The sequence below is a fragment of the Cibotium barometz genome, chromosome 4 (genome assembly GCF_041138505.1).
Source record: "Cibotium barometz isolate CiBa-2024 chromosome 4, ASM4113850v1, whole genome shotgun sequence".
Taxonomy (NCBI): domain Eukaryota; kingdom Viridiplantae; phylum Streptophyta; class Polypodiopsida; order Cyatheales; family Cibotiaceae; genus Cibotium; species Cibotium barometz.
Window position 1 is genome coordinate 23090975 of NC_141049.1, and position 15497 is coordinate 23106471.

The following is a 15497-nucleotide window of genomic DNA, read 5'->3' on the forward strand; positions in this document are numbered from 1 at the left end:
TCCTTCCCTTCGCTCAACAAATATGGGTGCCAATTTCTTTTTAAAATTTAAATAGGGTATGTAGTGTTCCTTACCAAAACAAACACAATGGGGATTGAAATTTGATGACCACTACGTGCACTGTAAAGATATGTTAATACCCTCATTTAGAATATAATAGCTTAATACCCTCATTTAACCCTTTTTTTGGGGGGGGGTTTCTATTTCTTTGCACAGAATTAGGACCAACACTCTTTGGTGCTGTTCACATTGAGATACCGGGAGCTCATTACAATGCTCGCCCACTGTCCAAGGTGGTCAGCAAAATTTCAATCTCCACCATTGAAATGGGTCTCCCTTTTTTTCAAGATCCTTTATCTCCTTAAGTTGCGTATCACCATCAGCAAACAATTAAATTCTGGAGGAGCTAATGTGGCTGCTCCTCGCAAATTTGGTAGTCTCCTCCTGTCATTCCAAAAATGGGAAAACCCATGTGTCAAACTTCAATGTTTTGGTTGTCATTGTTTGTCAAGGCTGGAATGTTTGACTCCCCTAGACTATGAAACAGCCCAAAATGGTCATGGGCTAACATGGGGAATCTTTCCCCCCCTCAACAAAATGGGGAGCCATGTTAGGCCACCCCTAATGGGTTAACAAGGTCTAAAGCTTCACAAATTAATTTTGCCAACAATGTTAATGAGTTTAAAAATTCAATTCATAGCATTTTTTCCTGCTAACATTCACCTTGCTCCCTCATTAGCACTGGTGGGATGTATGGCACAGCTTTTCTTCACCTTGCCCTTCCCATAAGCCCTAAAGGGACACCTCACACATCTACAAGATGCAACTTTCGCTTATGAGTTTGCTAGCTCCTTGTCCAAGTGGCTCTTTATCGTCACTAGTCGCATTGAAAAGCTTCGTTTTTGCTAGCTCCTTGTCCAAGTGGCTCTTTATTGTCACTAGTCGCATTGAAAAGCTTCGTTTTTGCTAATGGGGTGTTTAGGGGGAGATTTCCTTTCCTTAATGGAAGCAAGAGGATCACCTTCACTCGACTCTATTCAAGCTAGAGATAGAAGAAGAAGCTCTAAGAAAGAACAAAGACCAAGCCAATCCTAACGTAGCAAGCTATGCTAGATTCAACACAAGGCATGCAAGAGAGTAAGAGAGAAGAAGAGAGAGGGAATGACTTGTTGTATTGCAAAATGTCAAGATTACTTATATACAAGAAGCTATGTTCACACTTGACTAGCCAAGACTAAACATAGTCCTTGGCCTATAGTTTAGCTTCCAAGAGATGTATCCTAAACTTCTCCAAAATAATACATTAAGATCAAGGTAAAATCGTTGTTCCAACTTGGATTTCTTCATTAACACTCTGGACATAAGTTCCCTAAGCCTAGATTCTAGAATCTCTTATAGGCCTTTAGGATTTAAGGTTCTTTCCTTAATATATCTAAATGGATATTGTTTTCCCAACTTTGTTACATAATGTCCACTCTTTAGCTAAACGGGGTCGCCCGAACGCTAGTGTGCCATGCTAGTGAATTGGTATCGTGAGTGACCCCACATTAAATTGAGAAAGTTTGTAGAAAAGATCAAAGAAGGAAGTTTATAGCAAGTTTGAAACCCACAATTTGATCAAAAGTGAACATGTTTCAACCACACTCTCTTAGGTAGGCTATTTCTTTAGCCTTAAATTATGAAAAGAAAAATGGCATTCCCAAGGAAGCAATGACACCCCAAACCTCAACATCAAAGTTCTTGAACCCTAAAACCTTTCCAAAATCATTTGATAAACCCCTCAATGGCAATAACACAAGTATTGACATCAAGATTGATAAGTCACAATAAGCTAATAAAGATGATTCAAAGAAGTGCTACAGGTGCAATGAGATTGGACATATCGCATTGAAATGTCCAAGGAAGTCAAAGTATATTTCACTTGGAATAAATATGATCGATAATGATGATGAAGAATACCCTGCTCGAGACGAGTATTCCGACTCCTAAGGTAACATACTCATTTTATTTGATTATTTTTATAATAAATTTTATTTAAGACTTTTTATAAATTTCAAGGAGAGTTTTGATGTATCAAAAGTATAACTTCTTGGAGGAACTAGTCCTTCCATCTTGAACTATGCTTTATGAATTTTTCACTACGTATTAGTCTTGTGGTATGGGACACAAAAATTAATTTTGTGTAAAGGATTTCGATGCATACTTATCTCTAGATTTATGTGGGATAATTTCTAGTGGTATAGGACACTACACATAGAATTCCTTGATACATTCTCTTTTTGTCATAATTAGAGAAGATACTAGAATTAGTATATTGTAAGACATTGATATCCTTTGCTCGCAATAAGCAAACACACAATTGAGGTCAGTTGCTTATCGAGGCAGGGATGTTGCATAATGTCCACCCTTTAGTTGAATAGGGATTCTCGAACGCTAGTGTGCCATGCTAGTGAATGGTGATCCCATATTAAATACTAGTTACCTAGTGTTTAGTATGTTGTTGAAGTGTAACAAGTAGTGCCATGCTTGATGACCGTGTGTGGTTGAAGTGTAACAAGTAGTGCCATGCTTGATGACCGTGTGTGGTTGAAGTGAAACAAGTGGACTACACTAAACAACTGCGCATGGTTGAAGCGTAACAAGTGGTTTATGCAAATGATGTGCCATGCTAATTGAAGTGTAACAAGGGGTAATACACGCCATGCTAGATGATGTGTAAAATGATACTCTCATCAAAGTGTAACAAGTGGTGAGTGTATGTTGTATTTGTGTCTATCAACGTTTCATATTGGGATTAATTGTGGAGATAGCAATTAATTGGAACAACTAATGTGCTTAAGTTTGTGAGATAGGTAATGAGTAGTGCATGTGTTGTACATGGAGGATCTTGTCTATATCATCTTAAATTATTATTACTCATATGAGTTATTTTGTTGGTCATGTGCCAAATGATTGTACGTATTATTTATGCATGCTTATGTGTGGTGTTGCTATATTACTAGCACATATCTTAGAAGAGTTTTGGTTATTTTACACTTAGTGTGTGAACAAGATCTAGTGCTTGAGTTATTTTTGTAAAAGTGGAAAAGCAAGCCCTATTTTTTATACACAACTATCATAAGCTCCGTGAGCTATATTTTGAATACAATTCTCAAAATATTCATGTAGTGAGAGAAGGAGTTGCATGCATGAGGGAGGAGATTGCACCCAATAGTGTGTTGGTGGTGATGTTTACTCTATCTCATGTTTTATTTTATGCTCAATCTTGTCAATTTTATTCAAGTCTATGGTTTAATCCTTGGTGTATAAGTGAGTTTGATTAATTCTTCAAGAACTAGATGAGGTCCCGACAAACTTTCTCTTCCTAATCATTTTCTTATAGAAACACCCTTCTCCACATTCGTGGTAATGAGTCCCACACATCATATCCTTGGTATAGCTCATTTTCAGGTGCTTTAAATCCCTTAATCTAGATACACCCTGACTCTTAAATCTCTCTTTATAAACACACAAGTTATAGTGAACCTATGACATGTCTCCTATGTCTTGACTTCCAATGTTTTCTAAACCTTTAAATGTACAAACTTATATTTGATGGTCCCACTTGTGAATGTGTAAACCTAAGAAATGTCCCTCATGTGAAGTCATAATACACTACTCTGGTTCAAATATCATGCAGCAGCAAATCTAGAGACATCACTTGGCTCTTAAGTAGGAACCTCTAATACATCGTTTAAGAAAATCAGTAAGCACATAATGTAAGATCCCCATCCCCACTGAGCAACGGATTCTGGGTGCTAGCAGCGGAAGTAGCACATCTTGCGCGGGGCAGGGTCCTACACTCGGGGCCTCACCCACGGATATCCGGACAGGCGACTAATTCCTCGGTTCTTCCAAAACCGAACTTAGAAAAACTTCCCTTGCCCGGAAAGCATAGGCGATTCCTCCACTGGACAAAGATATACTCTAACGTAGTCAGGGTCATTACTGACCAAACTGATCCAACCGAACCTAAAGTCACTTGGTCAGATCAAGGAAGAAACTTGCACTTGGATCATAGAGATCAACGCTTTTTTCCCCATTGAGAGACACAACCGTTGATTCCTTTTTCCATAGAACAATTACTATCCGGGATTTACTTCATCTAGCGTACTATAATAGAAATTGAGTCTCAATTTACGGATCCATCAGTCTAGCCTAACCGCATCCAGTCCCATGGGTTAGCCAACCGCCCAACCATTGTAGTGATGGGATCCAATTTAGAATTTGGTTAGGTTTTGTCCCGGGTACCATGGAAAAGAGTTCCAGGCCCCCTAGCCGGAAGTTCATGCAAACATAAAACTAGTCACACCACTTACACACCCAATATGAAATTGCCCTTTTCTCAGTATCAGCTAACTTTAAAACAATCCTTTAATGAAACCATTATGTCACTGATCACAATCCTCAAAATCTCTGGTTGAATCCATATTTCCAATCATTCATTCATCGGTGTACTTATGGCATCATTAGCAACGAGAACGCTCACCACCTGTTCACTCAGGGGCCTTTTCGATAGTTCCTAGCTCATAGTAACCGACAATATATTAACATAACAAAATGGAATCTCCGTGGAAGATCAGCAAGATCAACCAACAGATCCATATAAAAGAGCCATGGACTCATCCGTTGAGGACCAGCAAGGTCAATCAACCAGATCCTTGCCTGGTTTCAGAAAACAACTCTTACTCCTTATTCCAATATCTTCCACGACACACATGTGGGTATCTTCGGTGACCCAGAGCCCGAGCACCGTATGGTCAATGGTCAGCACCCTCTAGGATCCTTCGCAGGTCACCTAGCGCTTCACTCATAGGCTGCTTCCTTGGTCCCTCATCCACCGTACCAGAAGCTTACCATTTAAATCGAACCGAGGTTGGTCAAGACCTCGGCCGACTTTGCTACGCGAGACGTCCTCCATTGACTCTCCGTTCTCAGCAGTTGCAACTTTATCAGTTAGGTCTCCACGACCTTAATCACAAGACAGTCAAAACACTTCCCTAGCATTCTTGACATAATACAGTCATTTACAAACAATTTACAAATACAGTTTCTATAATGAACTCTCATCTTTCCACATTATCTCTCATCAGTCCACATTACTTATTCCACATTCCATTCATGTGTGTACTCATTCTTATCCAATCACATCATTTTTCATCTCATCATATCAGATTCATTCCCATCACATATCATTTATTCATATCCCAATTTACATGCCATCACATCTCATCCATTCACTCATATCGACGTCACATCATTTCACATACACATTCGCATTCGTTATTCCACATACACATCCACATTCGTACTTCCACATCCATACATCCACTTCCACATCCGCATTCATACATACATATCCATATCCACATCCATACATCCACTTCCACATGCATACATCCACATCCACATCCATTTCCACATCCATACATCCACTTCCACATGCATACATCCACATCCATTTCCACATTCACATCCACATCCATTTTCACATCCACATTCATACATCTGCACATCCATTCTTTCACATACATATATCTACATCCATTCTTTGTTCTTTTTCATCTATCTGATTCATTTCACATCCTCATATCTATTTATAGAATACAAGAGAATTCTTATTTTTTATATAAGATTTCTTTACGCATCTATTTATGCATAAATTCCATTTTAAGAAGAATAACACTTTCGAAATAAAAATCAATCTTTTATGTATCTTCCTATGCTGCATAAATTCATTTTAAATGAGAATGACACTTTTGAATTAAAATTCAATCTTTTATGTATCTTCTCATGCATAAAATCAAAATTGATGAAAATAACTCTTTTGAACTAAAAATAGATTTCTTTATGCATCTTTCTATGCATAAAATCAAAATTGATGAGAATAACACTTTTGGGTTAAAATAAATTCTTTATGCATCTTTCCATGCATAAATCCAATTTAGTAGGAATTAGACTTTTAGAATAAAAGAATTTCTCTTATGCATCTAATTTATGCATAAAATCATTTATGATGAAAATCACACTTTTAATATAAAAAAATATCTTTTATGCTTACAAATCATTTATGATGAAAATCACTCTTTTAATATAAAAGAATTTCTTTTATGCATCTAATTTATGCATAAAATAATTTATGATGAAAATCACACTTTTAATATAAAAAAATATCTTTTATGCATACAAATCATTTATGATGAAAATCACTCTTTTAATATGAAAGAATTTCTTTTATGCATCTAATTTATGCATAAAATCATTTATGATAAAAATCACTCTTTTGAATTAAAAATAAAATTCTTTATGCATCTTTCTATGCATAAAATAAAAATTGATGAAAATAACACTTTTTGGATTAATTTAAATTCTTTATGCATCTATCCATGCATAAATCCAATTTAGTAGGAATTACACTTTTAGAATAAAAAAGTAAAACTTATTTTTACACAATTTTAGAAAATTTTGCCATAACCTCCTTTGTATGGCTGACCATTTTTCAATTTTTAACTTTCTAAAATCAACTAGAATTTCACCAAGAGTATTTAATTCATTCTAATGTAAGCAATTTCTACTTATTTAAGAGAAACATTATGAAAAACTTGATTTTATCCATTAATCATTCATCTGAGATAAAGAATGGTTGGATTTACTAAAGAAGAGAAGGGAATGCCTTTTTTCAATGAGGCATAACATCATTTTCATTTTAGAGAAGACAAAAATCATAAAAACCATTAAAATTAAGCATAAATGGGAATTTATGTATTTCCTTACTACCATTCATCAATTAACTTCAATAGCATTAAAAAGCCATTCCAATTAAGCTTCTCAAGCTTGAGAGGGGTTGAGAAGAGAGAAACATTGAGAAATTATGGAAAAAGATCAAAATTCACACTTTACCTTACAAATTGCTTGATTCTTTGATCACGGTAGAGGCCCCCAACCAATCAATTGGTTTGGTGTGTTGATGGAGCCACCAATGGAGATTGAAGGAGGAGGGAAGCTCCAATTTCTTCAATTTGGAGAGAATTTTAGAGAATAGTAAAAATTATCATTATTTTAGCATAATTCTGGCATAGTATAATTCTCCTATTTTTTTACAAAGTTCGGACTAGATTTGGACCTAGTTTGGTTTCTTTTTAATTCGGTTTGATCCAAGAGAGAGGAGAGAGAGAAATATCACATTATTTTTTAGTTTAAGACGCATGTGAAGTAGGCGCCTCCTTGAAGGGACTCCCCTTACTTACACATGTGTAAAAATGGAATCATTATACCCAAAATATCTCATTTTTTTAGTAATACTCATAGTTTTTTATGTACATAGTCAACTCTTCATCTTATGTGAGCATTTACTCATTTTTGGGTATTTTTCTTTTACAAATTGAATTTATCTCCTCCCCACACATGGATTGATCTTATTGGCCCATAGGAAACTTAATTTTAAATTTTGAAAAAATCTTGACCCTCAAGATAAGGCCTCTTGAACAGATTATACTTGACTTCTAATGCATCTTCTGAAAATCTTTTTGAACTTCTGTTTCGGGGGAGCTTATTTTAATAAGAAGAGATATTTTTCCATCCAAAAATATTTAAAAACTGAGTTACCACTCTCTAGAATATTTTCTCTCTCTAGGCCAAAACTGGCAGAAACAAGATCTTTTATATTTCTAAAGAGGGGATTGATTACAGGGGAAGATACTGGACATCCTGAGAGGCTGGGGAGGAATCTAACATTCTACCCCACTTAAAAAACGCGAGATGTCCTCATCTCGCAAAACTAGGAGAGAATTCTTTTTCTTAAGATCCAACTGATTTTGGGTTCCTTATAGTCTGGAGAACCCAACAGAATCCTGGGATAAAGATCCCTATATACAACTCATCATCAGATAATTAATTCACTCAGATCGTAACATTCAATTCTTATCACAATAATGGTCCATTCAACCGAAATTTCTATCTGAACAGTTCTTCATAGAAATTTTTCATTTATGCAGATTTTTAATTTGACCTCCTTTAACTTGATCCACTGGGTCAAGTATTAACAGCAGCAATCTGCCAGCACAATCCACTAATCTCATAGTGATTTACTGGAGTCATTAACATCATTCTAACTAAGAACATTATCACAGGGACTCCTCCCATTCATCCTCATTGAGGTTTTGCTTAGTTATTACAATTCGGCCAAAATTAAGAAATCTTTATTTTTCAATCAGAATCCAAATCAACTCATCATTTCAATCAGAATTTAAAATCATATCAACCACATTCGAATTCATCATCTGGACAGCATTAATGCTTATAATTCCAAGTCTTAGATTTACTCGTATTTACTGCCAGTAAAGAGCTGCATTTATACCCTCGATATATACGGGTAGTCGTGGTTCTTGGAACTATAAGGTAAATACCATCATGTCTTAGCCTCAAGCAATTCATTTTCATACAATTGCGGTACTTCCATTTGAAGACCCAATTACTAATGTACGATTTTCAATTTGAATAACAAATTGTATGAATTTTATCACACAATTACAACCTTTTTGTGCTTCTTGATAAGTTTTTGACATATTTGGCTTCTCGGTTGATCCTCATTAGCCAATTAGCTCTGATACCAAGTGTAAGATCCCCGTCCCCACCACGCAACGGATTCTGGGTGCTAGCAGCGGAATATCTTGCGCGGGGCAGGGTCCTACACTCGGGGCCTTTCCCACGGATATCCAGACAGGTGACTAATTCCTCGGTTCTTCCAAAACCGAACTTAAAAAAACTTCCCTTGCCCGGAAAGCACAGGCGATTCCTCTAGGATAAAATTTTACTCTAACGTAGTCAGGGTCATTATTGACTAAACTGATTCAACCGAACCTAAAGTCACTTGGTCAGATCAAGGAAGAAACTTGCACTTGGATCATAGAGATCAACGCTTTTTTCCCCATCGAGAGACACAGTCGCCGTTGATTCCTTTTTCCATAGAACAATTACTATCCGGGATTTACTTCATCTAGCATACTATAATAAAAATTGAGTCTCAATTTATGGATCCATCAGTCCATGGGTTAGCCAACCGCCCAACCACTGTAGTGATGGGATCCAATTTAGAATTTGGTTAGGTTTTGTCCCGGATACCAGGGAAAAGAGTTCCCACGCCCCCTAGCCGGAAGTTCATGCAAACATAAAACTAGTCACACCACTTACACACCTAATATGAAATTGCCTTTTTCTCAGGATCAGCTAACTTTAAAACAATCCTTTAATGAAACCATTATGTCACTGATCACAATCCTCAAAATCTCTGGTTGAATCCATATTTCCAATCATTCATTCATCGGTGTACTTATGGCATCATTAGCAATGAGAACGCTCACCACCTGTTCACTCAGGGGCCTTTTCGATAGTTCCTAGCTCATAGTAACCGACAATATATTCACATAACAAAATGGAATCTCCATGGAAGATCATCAAGATCAACCAACAGATCCATATAAAAGAGCCATGGACTCATCCGTTGTTGAGGACCAGCAAGGTCAATCAACCAGATCCTTGCCTGGTTTCAGAAAACAACTCTTATTCCTTATTCCAATATCTTCCACTACGCACATGTGGGTATCTTCGGTGACCCAGAGCCCGAGCACCGTATGGTCAATGGTCAGCACCCTCTAGGATCCTTCGCAGGTCACCTAGTGCTTCACTCATAGGTTGCTTCCTTGGTCCCTCATCCACTGTACCGGAAGCTTACCATTTAAATCGAACCGAGGTTGGTCAAGACCTTGGCCGACTTTGCTACGCGAGACGTCCTCCATTGACTCTCCGTTCTCAGCAGTTGCAACTTTATCAGTTAGGTCTCCACGACCTTAATCACAAGATGGTCAAAACACTTCCCTAGCATTCTTGACATACTACAGTCATTTACAAACAGTTTACAAATACAGTTCACAAATACAATTTCTATAATGAACTCTCATCTTTCCACATTATCTCTCATCAGTCCACATTACTTATTCCACATTCCATTCATGTGTGTACTCATTCTTATCCAATCACATCATTTTCCATCTCATCATGTCAGATTCATTCCCATCACATATCATTTATTCACATCCTAATTTACATGCCATCACATCCCATCCATTCACTCATATCAACGTCACATCATTTCACATACACATTCGCATTCGTTATTCCACATACACATCCACATTCGTACTTCCACATCCATACATCCACTTCCACATCCGCATTCATACATACATATCCATATCCACATCCATACATCCACTTCCACATGCATACATACATATCCATATCCACATCCATACATCCACTTCCACATGCATACATCCACATCCACATCCATTTCCACATTCACATCCACATCCACATCCATACATCCATTTCCACATCCACATTCATACATCGGCACATCCATTCTTTCACATACATATATCTTTATCCATTCTTTGTTCTTTTTCATCTATCTGATTCATTTCACATCCTCATATCTATTTATAGAATACAAGAGAATTCTTATTTTTGATATAAGATTTCTTTACGCATCTATTTATGCATAAATTCCATTTTAAGGAGAATAACTCTTTCGAAATAAAAATCAATCTTTTATGCATCTTCCTATGCTGCATAAATTCATTTTAAATGAGAATGACACTTTTGAATTAAAATTCAATCTTTTATGCATCTTCTCATGCATAAAATTAAAATTGATGAAAATAACTCTTTTGAACTAAAAATAGATTTCTTTATGCATCTTTCTTTGCATAAAGTCAAAATTGATGAGAATAACACTTTTGGGTTAAAATAAATTCTTTATGCATCTTTCCATGCATAAATCCAATTTAGTAGGAATTACACTTTTAGAATAAAAGAATTTCTCTTATGCATCTAATTTATGCATAAAATCATTTATGATGAAAATCACACTTTTAATATAAAAAATATCTTTTATGCATATGTTTATGCATACAAATCATTTATGATGAAAATCACTCTTTTAATATAAAAGAATTTCTTTTATGCATCTAATTTATGCATAAAATTATTTATGATGAAAATCACACTTTTAATATAAAAAATATCTTTTATGCATATGTTTATGCATACAAATCATTTATGATGAAAATCACTCTTTCTTTTATGCATAAAATCATTTATGATGAAAATCACTCTTTTGAATTAAAAATAAAATTCTTTATGTATCTTTCTATGCATAAAATAAAAATTGATGAAAATAACACTTTTTGGATTAATTTAAATTCTTTATGCATCTATCCATGCATAAATCCAATTTAGTAGAAATTACACTTTTAGAATAAAAAAGTAAAACTTATTTTTACACAATTTTAGAAAATTTTGCCATAACCTCCTTTGTATGGCTGACCATTTTTCAAATTTTAACTTTCTAAAATCAACTAGAATTTCACCAAGAGTATTTAATTCATTCTAATGTAAGCAATTTCTACTTATTTAAGAGAAACATTATGAAAAACTTGATTTTATCCATTAATCATTCATCTAGGATAAAGAATGGTTGGATTTAGTAAAGAAGAGAGGGGAATGCCTTTTTTCAATGAGGCATAACATCATTTTCATTTTAGAGGACAAAAATCATAAAAATCATTAAAATTAAGCATAAATAGGGATTTATGTATTTCCTTACTACCATTTATCAATTAACTTCAATAGCATTAAGAAGCCATTCCAGTTAAGCTTCTCAAGCTTGAGAGGGGTTGAGAAGAGAGAAACATTGAGAAATTATGGAAAAAGATCAAAATTCACACTTTACCTTACAAATTGCTTGATTCTTTGATCACGGTAGAGACCCCCAACCAATGAATTGGTTTGGTGTGTTGATGGAGCCACCAATGGAGATTGAAGAAGGAGGGAAGCTCCAATTTCTTCAATTTGGAGAGAATTTTAGAGAATAGTAAAAATTATCATTATTTCAGCATAATTCTGGCATAGTATAATCCTCCTATTTTTTTACAAAGGACTCAAGTTCTATTTATAGGAGAGGGAGGCTCTAACCAAGACCAACTAATTTCTAGAATTTTCCAGATTCAGTTTGGTTGAATTTGGACTAGATTTGGACGTAGTTTGGTTCCTTTTTTATTCGGTTTGATCCAAGAGAGGAGAGATAAAAATATCACAGTATTTTTGAGTTTAAAACTCATTCAAGCATGTGAAGTAGGCGCCTCCTTGAAGGGACTCCCCTTCCTTACACATGTGTCAAAATGGAATCATTATACCCAAAATATCTCATTTTTTAGTAATACTCATAGTTTTTTATGTACATACTCAACTCTTTATCTTATGTGAGCATTTACTCATTTTTGGGTATTTTTCTTTTACAAATTGGATTTATCTCCTCCCCACACATGGATTGATCTTATTGGCCCATAGGAAACTTAATTTTAAATTTCGAAAGGTTGGCAGGAAGAGTGGTAAGAGCCGTGTGATAGGCCACTATTGGAATAACTAAAGATAGGCTGTGGGGAGATAGGCCCGCCCGAACTCATCCAGAAAACCCGAAGATGTGAATTCTCCTGATAAACCCTTAATCTGACCACTTTCTTTAAGGTTGGTTCCACTTTGGAAAACGGGGTAAGCTAACTCGTTTCCTCGTTCTTGTTTCGAGGTAGCGCATAACGCTCTCCCGTCTTCGGTCCTTTGTCGATGTGCCAAAACCCGGGAACATAAATGATCGATTTCAAAGATAGATGAAAAATAACGTATATAAAGAGGAACCGGTTCCGAAACCTTTTCTTTGGCAGGTTCTTTGACAACAGGTTCCGAAACCTCTTCTTTGACAGGTTCCAATGGAGAGGTTTTCGGTTGCTCACTATAATTGAGCACAGAGGACCATAATTCCACTAAATTTTTGATATATTCAACTAAAGAGCCCTGATCAGCCAGGCTGAACGTGTGCGAGAGAATTATGCCTAATAGGAGGACCAAAGGGAATATCAATATGAAATAAAGAACGAATTTGAGAGCCAAAAATCGCTGATATATTTCGGAAAATCTTTTCCCGCTTGCCTTGCTACAAGGGCTAAGGCAAAGGTTGTTAAGGTGCTGACGACAAATGTGTAATCCAAATAATTGAAGTTATTTAGATAGGATCCACTGGATTTCATCATCAAAACTTGAACGATTATATAGCCCAATAAATGCATTAATAGTGTGGTCAGACTCGTTGATAACAAATGATATTTTAACTCCACAAATTTGTTAGTATCTGCAAAGCCCGTGATCAATTTCACGATCTTTATGTAACTCACTCTCCTTATGAGAGGCATGCAAAACCCATAGTAAATAGATGAAAATACCTTAGCAACCTTGGCTCCTCTTCCTCCGTATGTATTAGATCTTGTACTCGGTTCTGCAGTGGGCCTATCGAACTGGTTGTTAGGTACTGTATGGTAGCCTGAAGGCGGCCGACCCGTTTCTGTTGGAGCAGGTGAACACGAACCTTCAAGGTTGGTTGAAGGCGGCATGCCTTTAGGACCCGTATATCTGTTGTTGGTTTTGACGAACCCGAGGGTGGCTTATCTTTAGGACCCGTATCTGTTGTCGGTTCTGACGAAGGAGGCTGTTTATCCTTAGGAATCGCTTCTGTTAGGGTTGTGGCTTCTGAGCCCGTAGTGCTTGAAGGTTTTGACGAACCAGAAGGCATGTATTTGAGATCATTAGAAAAAAAGATTCCGAATTCACACCATATCGAATTCTCGCAGGTCTCATTGTCAATATTAGAATCATTAAGCATTCGAACGATGGATTACCAATTACTTGATTCTGCGATGTGGGGTGTGTGCTGCTAAAGTGTCTAACAACTCTTGACCCCAGCTCATTACATGTTTTCAATGGTTCACCGCCACCTATAATGCGCGAAACTCCTATTGGCCTTCACCGGTTTATGAAGATCATCCCTTCTTTTACGAACATTTCCCTTTCTTTGATAAGCATCCGGTATCTCAGCAGATGAACATTAATCCAAGCTCTAGCTATTTCTGCTCATAGTACGTCTGCTTCCATGATCTGACGAAAAGCTAAGGTTTCTTAACGTTCTTTGGCAATAATCTTGGGTACATTACGAGTAGTCCCTGCGATTCTTACTTTCTTGACTTCGCGAGTAGGCTTGACATTCTCTATGGCTAACGCCAGAAGTATGATAACATGAACATCGGGTTCGGTTCAGGAGAGACGAGAAGAAGTTTAGGAAACAATAACACGAGATTTTGTTCTCTTACCATCAATCATACAAAAGTGGACTAATTTCTTGATTAATCTTTTTTGTTTATTATCCACTCTCCAGATGTAGCTTAATTTCTCCGAGCAACTGTATGTGCTTTCTCCACGGCCTCCCTTGGGTCTGGGTGACAAAAGCCCTGCTAGATGGGCGCAGAAATATTTGCAATGGGATCAAAGCGGATGGCTTTCCGTTCCGAAAGTTCCCACCGGTCGTTCTGAAAGTCTTCCCGAGGAAATAAACCGGTCTGAAGGTGATGAGCGAGAAAAGCAACCATTCCCTGATTTGACCTTTTTATTCGTATCGAATTCTTAGGTTTCTCAGTACCATATTTTAATCTGCCTCATTTTCAATCCGGGATTCCCTACGAATCTTTAACTCCTCGAATACGATGATAATTCACACCTAACAAATCTTTCACTCTACCTCCTCTAACCGTAACCGCAGGATGCTCCTATAAATTATAACCCTCGCCAAAAATGTAACCGCAGGATGCTCCTATAAATTATAACCCTCGCCAAAAATGTAAGCAATAATATTCCTTCGATTGCTTGAACGTGCCTTGGCTATCTTGCAGAAAGCCAGATTAGGTTTTTTTGTGTTCTTGTCGAAACACGCGGGCATACCCCAAACTTTTAGAGACATTAATTCGAAGCTCAAGTACGTGTTTTGTGACGTTTTGCCCTTCTACAATGACGAAGCAATTGATTTATGGTAGGCGTATTTCGCAATTTGTGTTTTTCCTTCTGCGTGCGGCCCTGAAAAGTGTTTATCATGCATTGCCTTTAAATAATCTCATTTAGCAAACGTTATGGGTGCGCTATAAAACAATTTTTCATAGGAAAATATAAATATGAACTGCAGTGAGGAACATACTGGCCCCATTGGCATACATGTAACAAAGCAACCAGCCTCCCTTCACATCTCTCATAATGTGTTCTACGCTGTTGAAAGCCAGATCGACATGGGGTGTATGATGCATAGCTGAAAAGACGCCGGTAATGATCTAAATGACTGGACGAAGATCGGCTAACAGACCAAACCCCCACCGATAACTTATATTGCTCAGAATCAGATGATCTATCGAATGCTAGTTAAATATAGAAAATAAAGGCTGTTTAAGAATTGAGAGTCACCTGGCCGTGATAGTAGTAGTAGTATTCGGTTCATCCTGGGTTTTTTTCTTCACGTGCGGCCCCCGTTC